A 24,423-nucleotide genomic window follows, 5' to 3' on the forward strand; every position below is an offset into this window, starting at 1 on the left:
CTGCGAAACTCTACATTTCAGCAGGATAATGTACGACCGCATGTTGCAGGTTCTGCACAGGCCTTTCTGGATACAGAAAATGTTCGACTCCTGCCCTGGCCAGCACATTCTCCAGACCTCTCACCAACTGAAAAGTCTGGTCAATGGTGGCCGAGCAACTGGCTCGTCACAATACGCCAGTCACTACTCTTGATGAATTGTGGTATCGTGTTGAAGCTGCATGGGCAACTGTACCTGTACACGCCATCCAAGCTCTGTGTGACTCAATGCACAGGCGTATCAAGGTCGTTATTACGGCCCGAGGTGGTTGTACTGGGTACTGATTTCTCAGGACCTATGCATCCAAATTGCGTGAAAATGTAATCACATGTCAGTTCTAGTATAATATATTTGTCCATTGAATACCCGTTTATCATCTGCATTTCTTCTTGGTGTAGCAATTTTGATGCCCTGTAGTATATTTCTTCGCTGGCAGCTTTCAGAAGTATGCAGAGCTTCTTTTCTTATTATTGTAAGCAAAATAGCCATTTAAAATGTTTCTGATGGCTCTAAATTTGTGACTTCAGAGAATGTTACATATATTCTCTTTCGGAGAACAGTTCATTCATGCTTCGTCCTTAATATCTCCGTACATATCACGGTATACAGGATGATTCAAGAGCCTATGCTTTTGTTTATTATGCAACCTGTAATGCCTTTGAAAACTACATGCGAGTTTCTCCTATTCCCTCCCTCGCTACGTGCAAACTAACAGTCCTACAGGAAAAAAAATGTACAGGAGCCTTTTGTAAGAAGTTTAATGTAATTAATTTATACACGTTGATACGTTTCTACTGGAGGCCACAGATTCGAATTACTCAAGAAAAACGTGTTTGAAGGTGAATTTTGTACTCTTCCTTAAATAATTCATAAACTATGTTCTCTAGTGAAAACGTATACCGGTATAAGGTTTAACTAAATTAAATTTCCCAGAAAAAGGTCCTGCTTATTTTTCTGTATGACTAATAGTTTAGCCACGTAGAGAATATGAAAATCTTACATGGGGTATTTTACGGTTTTGCGGATAGCATAAAACGCATAGGCAGAGGCATACATACCTCAAGTTCTATCTCAAGAAAATCACGATGTTCAATCTGGTATAATAATAAACGGAATTTGTCAAACTAGGCGACAGTGTTTTACTGATCTGCAGTCCAGTCTCGATGATTCCGAGCAAACTGCAATCGTAGTTGACAATATCGATGAGTAAACGAGGGAACACATAGGGGTCGTCTCCTGCGGAGCACATAGTTCAATAAGGCAAAGCGCGCTGAACTGTGTGCTTTGAAACTTTTTCTCTACACCAGCATTATACTCGAAATTAGAATTATATTAATACCTTCAGCTGCTGACGGGCGTGATATATATCAACGGGGACAGGTGAAAATGTGTGCCCCAACCTGGACTCGAACCCGGGATCTCCTGCTTACACGGCAGACTCTCTATCCATCTGAGCCACCGAGGGCACAGAGGATAGTGCGACTGCAAGGACCATCTTGCGCACGCCTCCTGCGAGACCCACATTCTCACCTTGTATGTCCACACATTATAACCATAGTGTCCCACCCCAACACACTCATTAGTCGTGGAAGACATTCTTACCACATGTCCGAAAGAACAGACACCATATCCATATAAACGTTCTACTCTGTCGTCAGATATGCCACGGATCGTCGCCTACCCTGCTTTACTGAGCGGGCAAGCTTCTCAACTCCAAGTTCTTTGATGAGACGTGGACGTCCGACACCTTGTCGCCTACTAGTGATTTCATCGTCCTTCAACCATTTTCCACAGACGCGCCCAATAGTAGCTTGCAAACAGCCTACCAGCTACATTGTTTCTGATTTTTCGCTCCCAGGCGCTGGTTCAGAACGATCTGTCCAACGTCGGATGCGCTTACTTCAGCAGATTTACCTATTTGCGGCCCGTATAGTCGCTAGAATTATTCCCCATTCGCATTATTTCGCTTATACGCTTTTCTTACCGCTTCACGCGCCCGTCAACGCCAGCAGGCAAAATTCAGTCTCGCGGTGGGCAGCGATCACAACGTTTTTGCTCATCGGTCTCATTAAAATCTCTGACGTTCGCAATTGCTCCAAAAATATAACTGCAATTAAAAGATTTAATCTAAAACTGACTAAGGCCGTTTTACAGAAGACACACGAGAATAACTAACACATTTTAGTGAGCTGCAAAGTTAAACGCAGTTAATGTTCGATACAACAGGTACAACAGCTTATGCGATAGGCTGAAAGTATCTAAAGTGCACAATATTATATCTACGTGGTGTAACGTACATCACGAATGGTTCAAATGGCTCTGAGCACTATGAGACTTAACATCTGAGGTCATCAGCCCCCTACAACTATTTAAACCTAACTAACCTAGGGCACCACACACATCCATGCCCGAGGTAGGATTCGAACCTGCGACCGTAGCAGTCGCGTGGTTCCGGACTGAAGCGCCTAGAACCACTCGGCCACCACGGCCGGCCGTAGATCACACCTCATTTTACGGCGAACAGCTCTATAAAGATCAAGCAACCTCACTTCGCTAGCCATTTAAAACGCAACACCAGGAAAAATAACCAATAACAAAATAACAGGAACAACATGTGATTCACTGGGAGTATACAGGGTGCGAAATATAGTTCTCAGAGCTGCCATTATTTTCAGCCTCGATGGCTCTAGCCTAACTGGACATCAAGTCGAAGAGCACTTGGATGGTAAAGATAAAGCTCATAGTGCAAGCTTGTGTCCAGACTATCGGCCTGATTGCAAGTACAGTGCAGTCCTTCTAGCACCGCTGCACTAGGAGGGGGAGGGCGGCCGGCCGCCTTTAAATCACGTGGAAAAATCCCCATTAACCATTTTGACAGTAGACTGAATGGACTTAAAGCCATCCTGGAGGGATTGGAACAGGAAAACCTCCACACTTCCATCCGGTACTGAACCTGGAAACTCCATGGTCGGTGTCTAGAGCTCTATCCGATAAATCACCATGGCCATTTAGTTAGTAGATACAGTGCGTACGTCATAGATATATCTTTGGTTTGCTTGTCTGTCTTGTTGTGAGAGTTGGGTTTTGTAAGCTACTTCCTTTGCGGGTACACTAAATTCTTTTACGCTTCTTAAGTAGTCTTGGTACAATCTCAGAGTAATGTCTACCTTTCATATTATTTGTTTCACGGGGTCGTTCCACTTAAAACATTCACAGTAATGTGCCTACTTCATTCACCTTGGGCGTACCAGATGTGACATCAGTATCTGTAGATGAGTCTCCTTCCAGAACGACGTGCTGCTGCCGATGAGAGAGTTTTCAATGCAGTCATAAACCTGGCTAGATATACGAGGGTCACTCCAAAAGAAATGCACACTATTTTTGTAAAAATTCAGTTTTGATTCTGCGTGTGTGAAAGTTTTACAGTGTGTAGATACATCCTTCCCGCTTGTTTTCAAACTAGTTCAACCTGTTCCCGTGAGTGGTGTCGTCACATCATGTCTTCAAGACGGCTGCTACACTTGACGTTCGTCAGAAGCAACATTCTGTCATAGAATTCCTGTGATGTGAAAACGAGACAGTGCGAAACATCCACAAGATGTTGAAAAAGGTGTATGGAGATGCTACTGTCGATCGCAGTACAGTTACTCGGTGGGCAAGAAGGTTACGTGATGAAAGCGGGCACGGCAATATTGAGGATTGTCCTCGCAGCGGCAGGCCTTGTACTGCACATGCTCCAGACACTGTGCAGAGAGTTAACGAATTGGTGAATGCTGACAGACGCATCACAGTGAACGAATTGTCACGCTACGTTGGGGTAGTGGAAGGAAGTGTTTGCAGAATACTGAAAGTGTTGGCGTTGAAAAAGGTTTGTGCCAGGTGAGTTCCCAGGATGTTGACAGTGGCTCACAAAGAAACAAGAAAAACGGTATGCAGCAAATTTTTGGACCAGTACGAGATGGTGGAGATGGATTTCTTGTAAGAATTGTGACAGATGATGAAACATGGCTGCATCATTTTTCACCAGAGACGAAGAGGTAATCAGTGGAGTGGCATCATGAAAATTCACCCAAGAAACAAAGATTCAAAACCACACCTTCTGCTGGAAAAGTTATGGCTACGGTGTTTTTCGATTCCGAATGACTCTTGCTTGTGGACATCATGCCAAGTGGAACCACCATAAACTCTGATGCATGTGTGACGACACTGAAGAAATTTCAAGCTCGACTGAGTCGTGTTCGACCACATCGGCAAAAGCAAGATGTTTTGCCACATGTCAGTCAAAAAACCATGGAAGCGTTCACTATACTCGAATGGACAACACTGAAACACCCGCCTTACAGTCCTGACCTGGCTCCATGTGACTATCATCTCTTTGGGAAACTGAAAGACTCTCTTCATGGAACAAGGTTTGAAGATGAAGACTCCCTTGTGCACGCTGCCAAACCGTGGCTCGAACAGGTTTACCGCGTGGGTATACAGGGGCTGGTTCCAAGATGGTGTAAGGCAGTTGAGAGGGATGGAAATTATGTGGAGAAATGAAAATATTGTTCCTAAAGTATGTATCTACACACTGTAAAACTTTCAAACATGTAGAACAAAAGATGGATTTTAAAAAATATAGTGTGTATTTCTTTTGGAGTGACCCTCGTTCTACACGAGAATATTTTGTTTAGAAACGGAAATTGGCTGTGACTGCCCCACACCTTCCACAGAAAAGTCAGCGCACCCCCGGCTGTAGAAGTGTTGACGCCCGGGCTACGTTGGCCACGCTCTCGGAGGATCCCCCCCAATTCCGTTAATTAGTCCGGCTGGAAGTCGAAAGCCATTATAGTACCGGTGTGTAAGCCGAATTAAAATTTTGCACCGCTCGGCGCTTCTCCGCGTGTTCAGCGAGCGTATTTCCTGGAGTACTACTTTATCATCGGAAAACGGCGAAACCTCCCGGACTGGATACAGCGACCCGATACGGGAGACACGCAACCACTGCGGCGCGGCGGCACCAATTAGCGGAGTGGCCGCGCCTTGCCTACGCACGCGGGAACAGATGAGCCATGCTGCGCTCGCGTCGCGCCCGCCGTTAATTAAAGCAGCGCGGGCCCGCACAAAGACACGTGGCCCGTCTTGCGTGGCTCTTTGTCCCGCCGATGTGTTTCCACATTCATTAGTTTATGCCTTCTCTCGTACAAGTTGCGTGCTGACGCAGGAAAACTGTATTGCCGTTATTTACCCTCGAGATACTATCCCTCATGGAAAACATGAATTCGCACCCGGTTAACAGAAAAAACCGATGAGTGTATCGATGATAATTGCCGTATTTTTGTAAGATTATATACAAACATCCGAATAGTTATTTTAGTGTCAGTTTCATTCACTATGGTAACGGCCTTGCCGCAGTGGATACGCCGGTTTCCATCAGATTACCGAAGTTAAGCGCTGTCGGGCGTGGCCGGCACTTGGATGGGTGACCATCCGGGCCGCCACGTGGTGTTGCCATTTTTCGGGGTGCACTCAGCCTCATGATGCTAACTGAGGAGCTACTCGACCGAATAGTAGCGGCTCCGGTCAAAGAAAACCATCGTAACGACCGGGACAGCGGTGTGCTGACCACACGCCCCTCTTATCCGCATCCTCGGCTGAGGATGACACAGCTTTCGAATGGTCCCGATGGGCCACTTGTGGCCTGATGACGGAATGCTTCATTCACTATGGACTGAGTTGTGAGGTCTACAACTGCTACTTAAACGTATACAAACGTAAAATTCCGCACGTCACAATACGATAAAAAAGAACATAATATTCTATGACTGCAACATCAGTAATTGGCAATTACTAGGGTTGGATATAAAGTAATGGCAGCACTGCTCGATAATGAAGAACATACATGAAATGGCATGACCGCTGTCTCTATCTGACAGCATAAGATCAGATGAAGTAGTGCAGTGAGAGGCGCCAGCTGTCTTTTGAGTCAGTTACAGTGTTTACTGTCTGAAAGTGCGGGAGGCCAGTTCAAGCTTCCTAATCGAAGGTCACTGAGCCGTGGCTGACTCGAGTCATGCACGTCTTGGGTTAAACCTCGGTTGCAGTCCTGTGGTTTTATTTCTCCAGCGGTTATCGCGATAGAGTTGCTGTCCTCTCCGTGAGTGAGGGCAGCAGCGTGTATCAAAAATGTTCAAATGTGTGTGAAATCTTATGCGACTTAACTGGTAAGGTCATCAGTCCCTGAGCTTACACACTACTTAACCTGAATCCTAAGGACAAACACACACACCCATGCCCAAGGGAGGATTCGAACCTCCGCCGGGACCAGCCGCACAATCCGCGACTGCAGCGCCCTTGACCACTCGGCTAATCCCGCGCGGCAGCAGAGTGTATCGATACTAGTACTGCTGTACTATCTTTGGTGTGGCAGATATAGTTTCCGGCTGGGCGGTGTGTGACCAGTCGGTCGGTTGGCATGGAGCAGGAAGTAAGTCTCCGTCGCGCGTACTCTGGCCGGGGCCGCTGGCGGTGTGCACGCGCGGTTGGAGTGTGAGGTGCTGCTTGCGAGTGCTACGAAGTTCGTCGCACACCGATCTTGGACATGAAAATTGACTCCTCACTTAAACTACTACCGAGCCTCAACTGTTTACATTTCTTGTTTAACCCTGGTTGTCGCTTTTGGGACATTCCCGCGAGCAACAACGTGTGCGTATTCAAATCTGCTAAGATTCCAGCCGTCTTCCTGTGGAGTTTAACTTAAATTATTCCCATTTATTGAAGTTGACCAGCGGTATCTTCTGTGCTGTGGCCGTTGGCGTTCCGTTTACCCGCCCTGGTCGTTGACGTAATCTTCGGCAGTGTATTTTCCTCGTCGTGTTGTTGCTGTCCAGGGCGGCGTGTAGTTCGACAGCTGAGGTGTCGTTGGTCGTTGTGGGCGCCAATACTCTGTGTGTCGTTGTATTGAAATCTTGTGGTCGTTTTGCTGTTTGCGTGGAGCAGAACTGATTTTGTTGATTGGTCGGTCGGCTGTCTGTCGGTTGGGTTGCCTTCAGATTAAGAAGTCGTTGGACAGGGTGCATGTCTCACCTAAACAGGCTTTAGTTTTACAATCCCAGGCCGACCCTTGGAAACGTCTGAGCGCCGTTCCTTGTGTCTTACACAGTAATTTCTCTGTTTGGGTATTAGTTATTTGGTTGATGTGTGGCCTTCTGCCGAGTATCAATATCACTTAAATTAATGTTCTTGTCTTGCCCTTAAAGCATAAGTTTGTTAAGCTTTTGTATGGGGCCTTCAGCCGAATTTTGCATGAAATGTTTTAGATAAGGTCTTTTGCCTTTTGATTGAAACTCTTCTTATTGCTTAATATGCGACCTCCAGCCACGTTCCATTAAAATTAAATTGCTAAGAGCTTCAGCCTGTTTAGATTGAAGATTTGCAAAATATTCTTGGGTGAAACCTCCATAAGAACCTTGTATTTCAGTTTCTTGCTAAGGGCTTGTGTCTTGGATTTTGAGTGTGGCCTTCAGCCGACCTAAAGTTAATCAAAGGAGGTCGATTAAAGCTTTGAGTGTTTTACATCCTTGTTGTAATATTTTGTGTTGATGAATAAAGTTTGTATGTTTAGTGCAACTGAGGGTAACTTATTTTGGCCCCTTTCCACAACCCAATCCGCTCCGTCCTGCTAGCCCAAGCATTTCAGTCACTGCTACGATTTCTTGCGACATCACCTTCGTCCTTCAGTAGAACGAAAGCGACGGCTCCTTTTGGCACCACATTCCATCATCCTTCATAAGAATGCAATATGCAACACGGCGAACCACGTGCAGGTTACGTGGGGGTGGGTGGTACTGGAACATCCACCGTATTCACCTGACATGAGACCGTGCGATTATGATATGTTCGTCAATATGAAGGAACCTCTTCGTGGCGCGCGCTACGACACAGGATAAGGCATCGTCCGTGCCATAGGGTTGTACTTGCGAGACATCGACAGAGATGGACGAGCTGACGGTGAGTGAGGAAACGTGATCGAGAAGCAGGGCGATTATGTTGAGAGCATTCAATGCATGGAACGTCAGTCAGTAACGTCTAATAGGAATTATAAGTGTTGCCGCTACTTCTTATCCAACCCATGTACAATTAGGCAGCTCGTACAACAATTTGTAGGAATAGCGAATGAAATGACCAAACAAGCTCAGTCGTAAGTAAGATAGGTGGCTAATTTCTGTTACTGGCAAGATACTGTGAAAATGCAGTCAGTTTATACAGAAGCCTTTATGCAGGAGTTTGTGTTACGCGACCATTTTTCTGGAAGTAGTCACATAAGGTACCAAAATTCATAATAAAATACCAACTGAAGAATTTGTATCAGCGCCAGGATTCGAACATAGGTCTGCTGCTCACTAGGCAGATGCGCTAACCACTATGCCACCGTGGCATAGAGGCTTTCCGCAACTGCGTGAACTGCCCTAACAAACCGCCTTCCTGAAACTCAGGCAAAGTTGCTTTAATCAAATGTAGCCGTACAGTTCCAGAGATCTTTTCAAGTCTCAAAAATCTTTAATGTGTATATTTAGGGGAGCAGCAAGTGGGATGAGGCGTGAATGGTAATTAGGATTGAGGATTGAGGACGTGGGTATGCTAGGATAGTCGATGGATTGTGTAAAGCCACTGTGACAGGGTGGCGTAGTGGTTAGGGTATCTGCCTAGTGAGCAGAAGACCCGGGTTCGAAACCTGGACTTTGTACAAATTTTCATTTGTCACTCCAGTCTGCTTACATACATAATTGATTTTTTAGATTTGAAAGGGAAGGTCTCAGGAATCTATGTTTTCATTTGATAAACCACAGTACTTGTGACTGTCAGTAATTGACTAATGTAACTTTACTCTTCATTTACTCTTGATTCAGATTTGTGTGCCCTATAGAAGTGATAGAACGTTGAAAGCTTTCTCGATGGTGTAAACACAGTAATGGTTGGCCACCAACCTTAGAGAAATTTCGCAGAAGGCCTCCCAAGGCAGAGGTGAGAGTCAGTAGATCAAAGCGAGGCAGTTTTTTGTAACACTGCCCTGTGACGCGTAAAGCTTTGTGGGTGCATAGATAGGACCTTCTGTGCCATGTGTTCCCACTACCAACATTTCACAACCGATAAAGAGAGAAACGTTTCAACAGAAAGCACTATTGTGCACAAACGAGGGCCGAACGGCACCGGACACCACAGATAAACATCTCGATAATGGAAAGGCGACTCGCAGTTTTGAGCCTTTGACGACGTTGCTGGATTTGTTGACTCCATAAAAAAGCAAATTTTTACGCGAGTTTAGAATTGCACGGATTGGTTCTCATAAAATGCCTTGCATGACAGATGTGTTACACTGGGTTTGAAGTGCTGCAGAGACTACTATTTGCTTCCTTTCTGCTTAATGCCTGAAGTGACACATCTTAAAACACCTTCCTCGAGATCTCTTGTGACGTTCATATGGGTCTATGATGCGGACAAAGCGCACCGAGGTAGTTTCGTCTCCAACCGCTATTATGGAGAGCCGTGTCACACCAAGTAACATTGTTGCTTTCATTGTCTTCATTTTATTGCAGTGTGTTGGAATATTTTAATATATTATTTAATGTTTCCATGCCACAAATAGTGAATATTGTTTGGTAATGGAAAAACTATTCTGTACTGTGCTGTAATAGGGGTTGAAAAGGCATGTTACAAATACGTTACGTGGGGCAATGAGCAATAAAGTTGTCGCTGAATCCCAAATTATTTCATCTTATGAAACAATGGAACTCTTGATAAAATTAAAGTGACAGGGATTCTTTATCGCTTTTGTAGGTATCCATTGAAGATACACTTTCTATTCTGGACGATCTGACGTCAGCGACATAGAACACTTGTATTCAGAGGATGTTGATCATGACACTGATGAAACAATTGCATTTAAGACAAGAGACATGTCAGCACGTCGACAAGTATCCCCTAATATTCCTTTTTCTGCTGAAAATTATTCTGAAGGTTGTTTGGCTAAAGAAGTTGAAGAGTCCATACAGGGGATGAGGTTTCAGAAATGTTTGATAGACTACAGTGAAAGAAGGGAGACTTTGCACCAGTCACTGGACCGTTAGTTCCTCTTCCTGTATCAGCTCCTGCTGGACTAATGAGTCCTCTCAAACATTTCAGAAATCTGGTGATGGGTGATGTGCTTCACAACTTGGCAGACCAATTAAATCAGTAAAGCGTACAAAACACTGAAACAACAGTAAACACAATTAAACCGGAGCTGGTTCAAATTTTAGGCGTGTACCCGTGAATGGAACTTTCTCAAATGCCTAGCATTCGCTGCTACTGGGAGACCCGCATGGCCCACCCATTGGTTTGTAACGAATTAGATTTGAAAAACTGTTGAGTGTCTTCCACTTCGAAAATAATTTATTAGCAGCTGATTAAACTGAAACTAATGATGTTCTGGAAAATTCGTCCATGGCTGAATCAATTCAGAAAAAAATTGTTTAAAAGAAATTGCAGAAGAACACCGCAGAGTGGATGAAGCAATGAATGCTTTTAAAGACAGAAGCTCTTAGAAACAAACAAGGGGATTCAACGTTGGGTGCGGCAGGAGCTTCTGGTTACTTACATGACTTTCACATTTATCAGATTTCAGCAGGAAAACATGTAAAAAAGAAAGAGAGAAGAGGAAATGGGCTAGCATATGAAGTGGTCGTAAAATTAACAGACACGTTGCAAGGAAACCACAATTTCAAGGAATACGCCAATAAGTTTTTTATGAGCGATATTCGTACTTGTTCAGTCTCTGTTGAACAGATGTATCTATCTGCAACAGTAAGAGCAAATAGGCTGAAAGATTGGGACCTTCATAACGAAAAAGATACGAAGGCCCAGTACGCCACAAAGGGGAACTCATAGTAGTGAGATGATATGACAACAAACCTATCACTCTGCTGTCAACATTCATTAGTGTTGAACCCCAGGGTAATGCAAACAGATGGGACAAATCACAAAGAGCATTTGTGTAAGTCCCAAGGCCATCTGTTATCCCAGCTTACAATAGCTGTATAGGTGACACTGATGTGATGGACATGTTATCATCACTATACAAATACCACGTAAAATCAAGGAGGTGGTATTTTTACATCTTCTGGCACACAATTCCAGTTGCGGTAGTCAACAGTTGGTTCAAATACAAGTTTCTTCCATTCTTCTGTGCTAATTCCAAGCGTTAACTGCGGGTGGACTAGTATTGGCAGGAAAAACAGACCAAAGTAACGACACCCAAGTAAAGATGACATGTCAAAAAAAGACAAAGATGATGTCATACATATGGAGTGAAAAATATGAAGTATTTTTGTGCTTAAATAAAGAGATAAATTGTTTCAGAAGATTTCACACATAAAAACTTACAAACTGAGTTAACTAATAATTTCAGTTGCTTTTTTCTATTATATTGTGAAAGGCACTAACAATTTTGCACAATGTACAGGGCTATTACAAATGATTGAAGCGATTTCATAAATTCACTGTAGCTCCATTCATTGACTTATGGTCACGACACACTACAGATACGTAGAAAAACTCATAAAGTTTTGTTCGGCTGAAGCCGCACTTCAGGTTTCTGCCGCCAGAGCGCTCGAGAGCGCAGTGAGACAAAATGGCGACAGGAGCCGAGAAAGCGTATGTCGTGCTTGAAATGCACTCACATCAGTCAGTCATAACAGTGCAACGACACTTCAGGACGAAGTTCAACAAAGATCCATCAACTGCTAACTCCATTCGGCGATGGTATGCGCAGTTTAAAGCTTCTGGATGCCTCTGTAAGGGGAAATCAACGGGTCGGCCTGCAGTGAGTGAAGAAACGGTTGAACGCGTGCGGGCAAGTTTCACGCCTAGCCCGCGGAAGTCGACGAATAAAGCAAGCAGGGAGCTAAACGTACCACAGCTGACGGTTTGGAAAATCTTACGGAAAAGGCTAAAGCAGAACCATTTCTTAAACAGGAGATTGGAAAACCGATGGATCGGTCGTGGTGCAGATCATGATCAACAATTCATGTCATGGCCTCCACGCTCTCCCGACTTAACCCCATGCGATTTCTTTCTGTGGGGTTATGTGAAAGATTCAGTGTTTAAACCTCCTCTACCAAGAAACGTGCCAGAACTGCGAACTCGCATCAACGATGCTTTCGAACTCATTGATGGGGACATGCTGCGTCGAGTGTGGGAGGAACTTGATTATCGGCTTGATGTCTGCCGAATCACTAAAGGGGCACACATCGAACATTTGTGAATGCCTAAAAAAACTTTTTGAGTTTTTGTATGTGTGTGCAAAGCATTGTGAAAATATCTCAAATAATAAAGTTATTGTTGAGCTGTGAAATCGCTTCAATCATTTGTAATAACCCTGTACTCTTCAGTGAATCAGATGCTCTTTTACAGCATATAACAACCAGGACGTGCAGAAGTGACGTACACATATTCATTCGTCAACGCAGAATATTCCATGAAAATGAGAATAAAAGAGACTTTGGATCTAGAACCTATAAATTAAATTAAATTATAATATTAACAACATGTCCTGCCATGCAGTATTTTATACTGTCTATTGTCCGGTGTGACAAATATGTCCCATTAAAATTTTGGCCTGTAAAATGTTAAGAGAGCTATAATTGCACAAAACGTAATGAAAAGAATCAATAATAAGAGCTTTCGGTGATACAAAAATTTTTGGGTCTATGCGGAATGGGTTATTATATGGTCAAATAAACTTCAGGTCAGAAGGAAAAGTTCGGCTATGCTGACGACGACTGCCTCATGGGTACAGAAAGGGATATAGACTGAAGCAACTTTCACCTGTGTAAGATGGTAGGGCGAATATTGTTGGTTAACCAGACAGAGGAGAGTCCAGGGAAGGGGACTAGCGTGTTCTAAGGTACATTTTTATTGGTTGGCAGTCAGAAGATTTGGAAGCCAACCAATCCGAATTCAGTAAGAGCCACAAAACATGGCAATGCGAGGTTTCCTTGTAGTAAAAATTCGAACAGAAGTCACTTATTCTTCATCTTGAACTACTATGTCCACTTCAACCCAGTCGCCAGGTCATCGAGCCTCTGGTCTTCCACCGTCAGAGCTGATATATCGAGGGACTTAAAGGACTTTAGGACTGATTGGTACTTTACCACCTACGAGGGCCGTTAATTTCGCCAGCGATTGATTTTACAACTACTTCAGCCTCCACTTACAACACTACGGTGAGATGGAGCAGCAACCATGAGAAACTAAAGTCATTTTGCAACGTATTGGTCACCCCAGGCTTCACTTTGAGGATTTGTAGTTCGCTTCAGTGAAAACCTGTTTTCAGTTCCACCAACAGATACTATAGTATTATCTGCATTCAATTAACATCATGACAAAGATTGGGCACTTCGCGATTGCAGTTAATTCAGTTCCACGATTGTCAGTATCTTTCCCCCTAACCCCTTTGTCAGATATGCAAAGGCCTTATTACATTAATGTTGTCATTGTTTGTCATTTGTTTCGTCAATAATTTTATCGGGCTAAATCACCGTAATTGTCATACATGTCTCATTTAGTAGTCATAAGTTTCCTCATTAATTATTTTGAAGGGGACTCTTAATTTCTACGACGCCTGCCAGGCTTGCAACTCATTTAAACCACGGTCACCTTGCAGTGGGTTACAAATAGCTTGTGCATCCATCAAACTATTGCTCAAGTGTTAGAGACCCATACCAAATAGGATTAACAGGATATAAAAAGAAGGGGGGGAGGGGTTGTGAATGGTCCAGATTTGCTTGATTCACGTGAGAGCGTCATGGAAATGTTAAAATGTGGCAGGCTCTTGAAGATGTACACCAATTTCACCGCAAATCCACCTGATGGAATTTCAAGAATCGGTGTTAAGACTATAACTGTAAATATTCTCAACTCCCATAGGGGGTGTAAAGACAGGATTAGACAAATTACACCAAGCGTATACGTATTCTTCCATTGTTCCATACACGAATGAAATGGGTTCTAACATGTAGTAGTACCACAATAAGTGCCCTCTGCAGTGCTCTTCAAAGTGCTTTTCACAATATGTATGTTGCTGTAAAAAGATATAGAACATTTATCTGAGGCAAGCTTAAAGTTTTAATTATCACCTCGAAAAAATAAATCCATGTAAAATAAATTTTAATTTCCAGAATGAGATTTTCACTCTGCAGCGGAGTGTGTGCTAATATGAAACTTCCTGGCAGATTAAAACTGTGTGCCCGACCGAGACTCGAACTCGGGACCTTTGCCCTTCGCGGGCAAGTGCTCTACCAACTGAGCTACCGAAGCACGACTCACGCCCGGTACTCACAGCTTTACTTCTGCCAGTACCTCGTCTCCTACCTTCCAAACTTTACAGAAGCTCTCCTGCGAACCTTGCAGAACTAGCACTCCTGAAAGAAAGGATATTGCGGAGACATGGCTTAGCCACAGCCTGGGGGATGTTTCCAGAATGAGATTTTCACTCTGCAGCGGAGTGTGCGCTGATATGAAACTTCCTGGCAGATTAAAACTGTGTGCCCGACCGAGACTCGAACTCGGGACCTTTGCCCTTCGCAGGCAAGTGCTCTACCAACTGAGCTACCGAAGCACGACTCACGCCCGGTACTCACAGCTTTACTTCTGCCAGTACCTCGTCTCCTACCTTCCAAACTTTACAGAAGCTCTCCTGCGAACCTTGCAGAACTAGCACTCCTGAAAGAAAGGATATTGCGGAGACATGGCTTAGCCACAGCCTGGGGGATGTTTCCAGAATGAGATTTTCACTCTGCAGCGGAGTGTGCGCTGATATGAAACTTCCTGGCAGATTAAAACTGTGTGCCCGACCGAGACTCGAACTCGGGACCTTTGCCCTTCGCAGGCAAGTGCTCTACCAACTGAGCTACCGAAGCACGACTCACGCCCGGTACTCACAGCTTTACTTCTGCCAGTACCTCGTCTCCTACCTTCCAAACTTTACAGAAGCTCTCCTGCGAACCTTGCAGAACTAGCACTCCTGAAAGAAAGGATATTGCGGAGACATGGCTTAGCCACAGCCTGGGGGATGTTTCCAGAATGAGATTTTCACTCTGCAGCGGAGTGTGCGCTGATATGAAACTTCCTGGCAGATTAAAACTGTGTGCCCGACCGAGACTCGAACTCGGGACCTTTGCCCTTCGCGGGCAAGTGCTCTACCAACTGAGCTACCGAAGCACGACTCACGCCCGGTACTCACAGCTTTACTTCTGCCAGTACCTCGTCTCCTACCTTCCAAACTTTACAGAAGCTCTCCTGCGAACCTTGCAGAACTAGCACTCCTGAAAGAAAGGATATTGCGGAGACATGGCTTAGCCACAGCCTGGGGGATGTTTCCAGAATGAGATTTTCACTCTGCAGCGGAGTGTGCGCTGATATGAAACTTCCTGGCAGATTAAAACTGTGTGCCCGACCGAGACTCGAACTCGGGACCTTTGCCCTTCGCGGGCAAGTGCTCTACCAACTGAGCTACCGAAGCACGACTCACGCCCGGTACTCACAGCTTTACTTCTGCCAGTACCTCGTCTCCTACCTTCCAAACTTTACAGAAGCTCTCCTGCGAACCTTGCAGAACTAGCACTCCTCATTCTGGAAACATCCCCCAGGCTGTGGCTAAGCCATGTCTCCGCAATATCCTTTCTTTCAGGAGTGCTAGTTCTGCAAGGTTCGCAGGAGAGCTTCTGTAAAGTTTGGAAGGTAGGAGACGAGGTACTGGCAGAAGTAAAGCTGTGAGTACCGGGTGTGAGTCGTGCTTCGGTAGCTCAGTTGGTAGAGCACTTGCCCGTGAAGGGCAAAGGTACCGAGTTCGAGTCTCGGTCGGGCACACAGTTTTAATCTGCCAGGAAGTTTCATATCAGCGCACACTCCGCTGCAGGGTGAAAATCTCATTCTGGAAACATCCCCCAGGCTGTGGCTAAGCCATGTCTCCGCAATATCCTTTCTTTCAGGAGTGCTAGTTCTGCAAGGTTCGCAGGAGAGCTTCTGTAAAGTTTGGAAGGTAGGAGACGAGGTACTGGCAGAAGTAAAGCTGTGAGTACCGGGCGTGAGTCGTGCTTCGGTAGCTCAGTTGGTAGAGCACTTGCCCGCGAAGGGCAAAGGTCCCGAGTTCGAGTCTCGGTCGGGCACACAGTTTTAATCTGCCAGGAAGTTTCATATCAGCGCACACTCCGCTGCAGAGTGAAAATCTCATTCTGGAAACATCCCCCAGGCTGTGGCTAAGCCATGTCTCCGCAATATCCTTTCTTTCAGGAGTGGTAGTTCTGCAAGGTTCGCAGGAGAGCTTCTGTAAAGTTTGGAAGGTAGGAGACGAGGTACTGGCAGAAGTAAAGCTGTGAGTACCGGGCGTGAGTCGTGCTTCGGTAGCTCAGTTGGTAGAGCACTTGCCCGCGAAGGGCAAAGGTCCCGAGTTCGAGTCTCGGTCGGGCACACAGTTTTAATCTGCCAGGAAGTTTCAAATTTTAATTTGTTTGCTAGTATACGTCTTCAGCCCTGGGATCGCAGCACGCCGCTAGAGGAGCCAAACGGCAGCGCTTGATAAGGCGTGTTATCACGCAGTAATTCGTTTCCATCATCTGAAGGGGAACAAAGCTGCAAAGTCCATGCTCAAGTTTTGGATGTCTATAGTAACAATGCACCAGCGTTTTCGCAGTGGTAGGTAGCTCAGATTCTTCCACTATGGAAGTCTTTGTCTTCTTCTTCTGCACTTTTCATGTTAGGCAAACAGCGGCCTGTTATGATTCCCATTGTTTCCTAAGTCTGGAAGTATCTCTCCTCTCTTTTGGTTGAAAGATCTTAGTCTGATATGGTAGTCTCTGTGGATCCATAATTTGTAGATGTTCATTCTTTTTATTCCTGTTTCCGCCCAGTTTTTCTTTCACACCCCAAATTTTCAACTCCTTTCAGATATCTTCATTCCTGTCCAAATGATGAAGAAAGACATGAGAGCTAGTCTCTTTATACAGAACTGGGAATCACAAGGAAAGTGGAGGATGAGGTGTCTGAAGACCAGACTGTCACAATCGAGATGACAGTGGAAAAGGTGACAATCAGTTGTGGATCACTTTCCAATATCTTGTGCAACATTTTCAATGTGACAAAAGTCGCTGCACGCTTTCAGAAAGCTCACAGAACTGAGGCACCATAGGAGATGTTGCCAGTCCTGATGACCCTCCACCTAACCACCATGAACAGCTGCCTTATCAATATAGGCAGCTGCCTAATCACCATGAGCAGCTGCCTAATCATCTTGTGTAGCTACCTAAGCAACATCGGCAGCTGCCCAATTATCATGGGCAGTTGCCTAACCATCTTGAGGAGCTGACTACCCATCAATGGTAGTTGCCTAAGCACTATGAGCAGCTGCCTAATCACCTGATCACCACAGGCAGCTGCCTCATCACTATGGGCAGCTGCTTAATCAGCACGGGCAGCTGCCTAATCATCTTGTGTAGCTGCCTGAGCAACATGGGCAGCTGCCTAATTAACATGGGCAGTTGACTAACCATCTTAAGAAGCTGACTACTCATCAATGGTAGCTGCCTAATCACCATGAGCAGCTGCCTAATCACCTGATCACCACAGGCAGCTGCCTCATCACTATGGGCAGCTGCCTAATCATTGTGGGTAGCTGCCTAAACACACAGGCAGCTGCGAAATCATTATGGGCAGTTGCCTAATCATCACAGGTGCCTAATTACCATGGGCAACCATCTAATCACCATAGTATTAATAATTGTAGAGAGCTGCCTAATGATCATGAACAGCTGCTAATCACCATGAACAAGTTCTGCGTGTATCAGTATGATCCCAAGAAAAAGGAGGAAGGCAAACAGCGGGAAAAGACCAAGACACATCTATCGTTGATAAAGGTGAAGATAGGCGTTTTTGGGATAGTCATAGCGTTGTGCTAACAGATTACGATCGTAAGGGACGAAGCATTACAAGAGCAGCCTGCAGTTCACAATTAGACTGCTCAGAAGCAAGAAGCGAACTCTGTCGACCGACCGACCACACTGTCATTCTAAGCCCAGTGGCGTCACCAGATGCGGATATGGAGAAGCATGTACTCAGCACACTGCTCTCCCGGCCATTGTCAGTTTTTGTGAATGTGACTGCTCAGGAAGAGCAGTCTAGGTGCGGACTTCTCCAACCGCGTCTCCATCAACAATCGTTGAGATAAATGGGGCGCTTTGCAGTGTGATTTTGTCTCGGTGATAATCAAATCATTGTGGCAACACCTCTTTTATCATAACCATTCAAAACGGCTTCATTTCACCCACAACTCATTTCAACTTTTGTAAAAACAATTTTCTTTGAAGAATCTATAAGGTGGCAAATATTGTCAAATTATTGTCAGTACAGAAAATTGAAATCAGGAAGGACATCCGGCCCCCAACCGTCACTAGCATAGCCACGACCCATGTAACAACTCCATAGAGAAACAGGAAAAGGCAAGAAGGAAGAAGAAGAAAAAAAGGAAAAAGAAGAAGACTGTCGACAAAGAAAATGAATACCAGAGTAATCAACTTTGCACACTTTATAGAGTTTACCGTCTTGCTATCCTGAATGTACTTGGCTCAAATGGCTCTGAGCACTGTGGGACTTACCATCTGAGGTCATCAGTCCCCTAGACTTAGAACTACGTAAACCTATCGAACCTAAGGACATCATACACATCCATACCCTATGCAGGATTCGAACCTGCAACCATAGCAGCAGCGCGGTTCCGGACTGAAGCGCCTAGAACCGCTCGTCCACAACGGCCGGCCCTGGATGAACTGTTACAATAAATTTCTATAAGGAATCATTTTAGGAATGGCATCATGCACAAGGAATTCTTACAGATTATTCATCGACAATTCTAGAGAACGCTGAAGAACAATATTGGCAAATTTATAAACACGTTACGCCAATATGTTGCCAGGCGTGGCGCAAAACCAATTCACCAGACAAGATGCGTTTGTGTTAGCTGGACCACGCACATTATGACGCTATTCAGGGATGTAAGTAACCCACGAGGGAGCAACTGCTGAGGCACCATTGCCGTTTGCAGCGGTGAGTCCTGCCGGGGGCTGCATCCACAATGAAACTTGTATGGTCGTCCGTGAACTGTGCTCCAGTTTCTTAGTTTCTTGGCGCATACTCTTCATTATCTTTTCATAGGATGCGGCAGTTGCACTTCAGCTCTCAAGGTTCCTTTGAACAAGTCCGGGAGAAACAGTGCGTCATTTCCAAAAAAACAGTCCCTTTCTCTACCGTCACAATTGAATTCTTCAGTTTCAGAGTCGACAGTGCTTTATCGCACTTGCAACGAAGGTCATTTGTTTGTTAATTTAATCGTCTTATGGAACCTTTTAACACATTCAGTTTCTCTGCGTACTTCTTGCCTCAGAATCTGAGAGGCTGAAACGAAAATTCTGCAGGTAACATGCTTGGGTACGTTCAATTTTATATCTATGCGCTGATGCATACAGACAACCATTTTATCTCTGCTGGCAGAACATTTGCATGACTGCTTAGAATTTAAATGACTAAAAAAATACAAACGATGATTATTTAACAAAATGTACAATATATACAGGGCGAGGCAGCTAAAACAGGTTATAGCGGCCAATATGTTTCTTTGCCTGATGTTCGTAAGTAATTTTTATGGTTTGTAGTCGCCAAATCACGGTACCGACTTCGTTCTTTTTTTAATGTAACTCTATACTTTTTTGTGACAGTTGAAAAAGATCCTCTAGACTAGATGAACGACGTAACACTTACGGGACTTGATCAAACGGTTTCAAGGTAACAGTGCCACAAACCACTGTCCCGTCATCAAGAGAAGAGGTTCCGCAAACGTATGCGCTGTTGTACCAACTGTAAGCAAACACGTGAGTTAGGTATGGTTCTTGTGCTTACCTGTGTGCGTGAAGGCCATCAGCTCTGTTATACCGTGTTATGCTTTCTCTTAAAGCTATTGAGACAATCACAGTGCACACGATAGTCGAAAAAGTAAATATCGTTTTCGGCTAATGTCACCAAACTATTACAGCAGCGGTGCAATTCTGTGCCCAAGAGTACCAAATCGTGCCAAGCACTCACGATCAGTCTTTGCGAACATTATTACAAAAAGTTTCAGAAACTGGGAAATGTGGAGAATAAAATACACCAAGGAGAATGAAGAGCAACTGATGAAGAAAATGAAATTAACATTTTAACAACAGTAACACACAATGGAAAAATCGCTAAGAGAAATCTCGGAAGTACGAGAGCGATCGATCAAACGAGTGTTCTGGCCACCTTACGTTCCATTGCACTTCATCCTCATCACATTCCGCTACGTCTCCGAATGTTATCTATGAAAAGTGTAAAGTAATGTGGCGTATCTATGCAAAAATTTACTTGGGAAAGAAGCATCGTTTACAAACCATGGAAAAGTGAATCAAATGAATATGCTCTAATCGTCACTTGAAAATTCACAATGACTCAAAGAAGGGGCTGAAAACATCGATTTTGGTCTGTCAGTGTTTAGTGATTTTCAAGACCTGCATCACTGATCACTGCTCTATTGACGGGAATTCACAGGATGACAATTACTGCACTATATGGAATAAAATCGTCATAACTTCTGAACGGTTTGTGCTAGGACGTTCAAACTGTACGGTTGACCGAGGGGTATGATGGGAATTAGTATGCGCATGCATGATTTGGTTTAGCGATGAAGCACTTTCATTTGGATGGGCTCGTCAGTGTGCAGAATTGGTGCTTTTGGGGGTGGACTGAGAATCCGTATATCACGATCGAGACGTCTCTTCAACCTCAACGAGTGACTGTGTGGCGTGCAATGCCCAGTCACGGAATAATGGATGCAATATTCCTTGATGGCACGGTGACTATCTAACGGTAAGTGAAAGATTTGGAAGGTTATTTCACCCCACTATCCAAAGTGACCCTGAGTTCGACATGATGTGGTTCATGCAAGACGAAGCTCGACCTCGTCAAAGCACTGGCGAAGCAATCTGGGGACTGCATTCTGGCTCTGAGGTACTCCGAGGCTACTGGCTTGGGCCTCGATTCTCCGGATCTGAATACATGCTACTCCTTTTTACGAGGCTGCATTAAAGACATAGTACACAGCAGTAACTCCAAAACCATTGCTGAGCTGAAAATTGTCTTTCAGGAAATCATCGACAGCATCACGTTCCAACACTTCAGCGGCTTATGCAAAATTTCGCTATTCGTCTGCGCCACATCATCGCCAATGATGGCAGTCATATCTTACATGTAATAACCTCAATCCGAATATCTGTAGTGACGTTTATATGTTGAATAAATGTGTGCACGCCCTATTTCCTACCTAATTTACTTTTTTTTTCATATAGCCCAATAATTTTCACCCTGTATATACACACAGCTATCTCCAGTTCCTGAGATAGTCGTATACTGCTGCCTCAGTTATTGGAAGACATCCAATGGACATAAGGCAGTCAATACGACACCAACATATATAATGTCCCTTCCATCCTGGACATGTAATGATAAACCCTTTGGAACATTTGGAGAGCTTTGGAACGGTCGTTCAAGAACACATAATGGTCTACAAACTCACCAAACTTAACACTTCTTTTACTTGTGACGAAAATGAAAACAAGAGGCCTGTTAGTAAACACCGACAACTGTCGAAGGCATGAAACGCCTTATAACACGAACCTGTGCTGCCATTAACATCAGATGAAATTCAACGTTTAGTTTTGTTTCTCCATAATCACTTTATTTCGTGTAGCAATGCTCAAGATCAACATTTTGCATACTTGGTGTGACAGCAGTGATAATAAACATATGAACCATACCTGTGCTACGTGTTTGCTTACATCTGGTATAACAGGGCAGATGTTTGTGGAGCCTCTTCTTCTGTCTGCGGGACAATGGTTTGCAGCGCTGTTACCTTGATACTATTTGATCAATCATACATGTTATGTCGCTGAATGTCTTAGAAGCTTCTTTCAAATGCCACCGATCAAATTATTTAGTTCTACTGGAATAGTCGGTGTTGCAATATTATCCGTTTTAATTATGTGAAAACCGCACCCCTATATATTTATTCATTCTGGTTAAATGAGGGGTTGCCTATCTTAGCTGTCTCATCCTGTATACGGCGAAGATTCTACTGATCTTTTCACCTCAAATATTTCTAGGGCCGTTTAAGATACTACAGTTCTGTTTTCACCCATATCAATAGTGAGAAAATCCCTTTTCTAATGCAATTATAATAACTTCTGTTGCAAGTACTGCAGCTCTAAACGAGACGAATTCAACAGCATTTAACTCTTTAATACCCGATTACCACTTTCGGAGTGATTACAATATTTCCGATGGGTGTTCAGTAAATAACGCCACGCATAATTTCTCTAAAATGGGGTAGGTTTTATTCAGGATTTCAATGCGCCGTATTATTCCTCAACGTAGTTTTCGTCATAATCTCCTTTCAATGTGACGGCCTTTAGATTAGACGCATTTCGTGATAATGTCACCATAGTTCACATTCCCACATTTACGTCACGCACGATTGCCACACTAATCCTTTACTTCCATGTCGATGCTTACATAACCGCGTCAGAGACGAGGTAAGTTGCATATAAGCTGTACAACGCCCTCAAACGAAAACTTTTTTATCGCCTCCCTTATATTAACCGCACTTAGGGTAGCATGACAAGAATTCATTAGGAATTACTACATCAAGTGCTACGTCTGTTTATATAGATGACGAGTGTTTCTGTCTTATCGTTCATTGGAAGTATGTAAAGGTTGTTCATACTAGGAGAGTGTCTTCTTAAGATGAACATTTATGCAATGACGCCCCTCATAATGCACTTGGGAATGGAATAATAGCCGTAACAGCAACTATCACTAAATACATTTAATAACAGTCCAGACGCAGAATTGTCCTGATTTGCAGAAGACGTGCTCTTTTCATGTGCGTGTTGCTCAGAGTAATGGGACACAACAACGTACAAGCGACGCTACCACCAATACTGCCGCGTTTAGTAATCGCATACAGGTCGTGAGTGACAATAGGAGACACCGCCGGTTTACGACCACTCCCGCCGGCGGGCTCGGCGCCTGAGACGTAGACCGTCCCGTCACGCGCCACCGCGTCTCAGGGGGTTCCCCGTCCGCGCTGCTCCGCCAGAGGTAAATCCGCCGGCCACTTAATATGGGCGAGCAGAGCCGTGTCCAATTGCCAAAGGAATTGAGGAAAGCTCTCGGCGGCGCTCATAAAAATTCCGGAGTGCAGAATAAACCCCAGGAGGGGGAGCGGCGACGGAATGGTTGTTACGTGGCAGCTCTGTCGGCAGGAGTACAAGCGACGGGTGCTCCGCCATGATGGTCGACAACTTGGGAGAATGTTTGTTCCCACTCCGAGGACCGCCATTTCCTGAACTGGCGGATTTCATATCAAGACGGTAAAGTCCCGTAGTAGCCAGTTCGACACGCGAGCTACGAAGTGGAAAGCTAGCTGGACGCCCCAGGACTTTACTGTTATTCGCGTTCGAAGTGTTTCCTCAAAACGATACCACTGCCTGCTTCTGTGCGCCGCTCTTCAGCTCTTCTCTCATTGCATGTTGGTTTCGTGTACAGAGGAGTCCTATCACTCCTCTCTGTAGATCACAGTCAACATTAAAGAAATGTTATTCAATGAATACTCCTTTAGATGCACATTAGTTGAAGTTCCCATCATTGTTGAAAGCAACCTTTATATTCACGTTCAAATTATATTCCACTGAAGAAACCAGTCCGCCCCGAAACGTTACACTTATTTTATATTTTGATGCTCATCTTTTCCGAATTGTTAAAGGAAGCCATTTTCCTGCGTATGCAGTTATTTTTATTTTCAAAGAAAATTTGTTTCATTATTTGGAAAATATTTGCGCCCCCTGGGGCATTATCATGGTACATCAGAATTAAAATTGCCGTTATTACACCACTTTGCATTCCGCTCTGCAGGATGGTAAAAATGAAACATTTTATGTTGTCACTAATGGGAGTTTTTTATAATCACAGTAGTTATGGACATGACTACCACAGATGCGAAGCCCATATGCAACCTTTTTGTCAGATTTAACACACAGACTACACATATGTGGTAATCTTGTCCGCACATGTTGTGGCTGTAAGAAACTCTTACTAAGAGAGGCCATCATATATTGCTTTTCTTACCACACTGATGTGGAGAATATAACATGCCATAAGCATAACAATTTTAATTGTGATGTACCTTCATAATATCCAAGGCGGCATAATTAACTAACTGCTATAAAATTAAATAGAATATTAAAA

At 44.3% G+C, this 24,423-nt stretch overlaps 1 protein-coding gene and 1 pseudogene across 1 annotated transcript in view; one reads left to right on the forward strand and one right to left on the reverse strand.

The window, feature by feature from the left end:
• The window catches only part of LOC126121660 (lachesin-like), a 1,053,745-nt gene that overhangs the window by 561,735 nt on the left and 467,587 nt on the right, over positions 1-24,423 (reverse strand). The window lies entirely within an intron of this gene.
• Positions 5,418-5,535, forward strand: LOC126098608 (5S ribosomal RNA; annotated as a pseudogene).

Source organism: Schistocerca cancellata, chromosome 1, assembly GCF_023864275.1.
Source record: "Schistocerca cancellata isolate TAMUIC-IGC-003103 chromosome 1, iqSchCanc2.1, whole genome shotgun sequence".
Classification (NCBI taxonomy): domain Eukaryota; kingdom Metazoa; phylum Arthropoda; class Insecta; order Orthoptera; family Acrididae; genus Schistocerca; species Schistocerca cancellata.